The 233-nt window shown below is 36.9% G+C and overlaps 1 protein-coding gene across 1 annotated transcript in view; it reads right to left on the reverse strand.

Annotated features, from left to right (window-relative positions):
* Positions 1-233, reverse strand: part of klf7b (Kruppel-like factor 7b) — a 65,158-nt gene that overhangs the window by 14,642 nt on the left and 50,283 nt on the right. The window lies entirely within an intron of this gene.

Raw genomic sequence — 233 nt, forward strand, 5'->3', positions numbered from 1 at the left:
GCAGCTAAATGTAATTCAGCCATTGTTATTTAGATTAATTACACCTGTACTCTTTCTACTGTGTCAAGTTGTGGTTGTATTTATGACATGTTGACAAAAGCTAAATCAAATAGTGATGCACTGGCTGACTTGAAACCCCTTTGGATGTCCTGTATCAATTAATTGACAACAGCCAAATGGCTCGTGAATGTTCAGATTTTACCTGTCAAAAGAAAAGTGCCCTGCTAGAAGAT

Source organism: Morone saxatilis, unplaced genomic scaffold, assembly GCF_004916995.1.
Source record: "Morone saxatilis isolate NCDOM2014 unplaced genomic scaffold, NCSU_SB_2.0 Contig5, whole genome shotgun sequence".
Taxonomy (NCBI): domain Eukaryota; kingdom Metazoa; phylum Chordata; class Actinopteri; family Moronidae; genus Morone; species Morone saxatilis.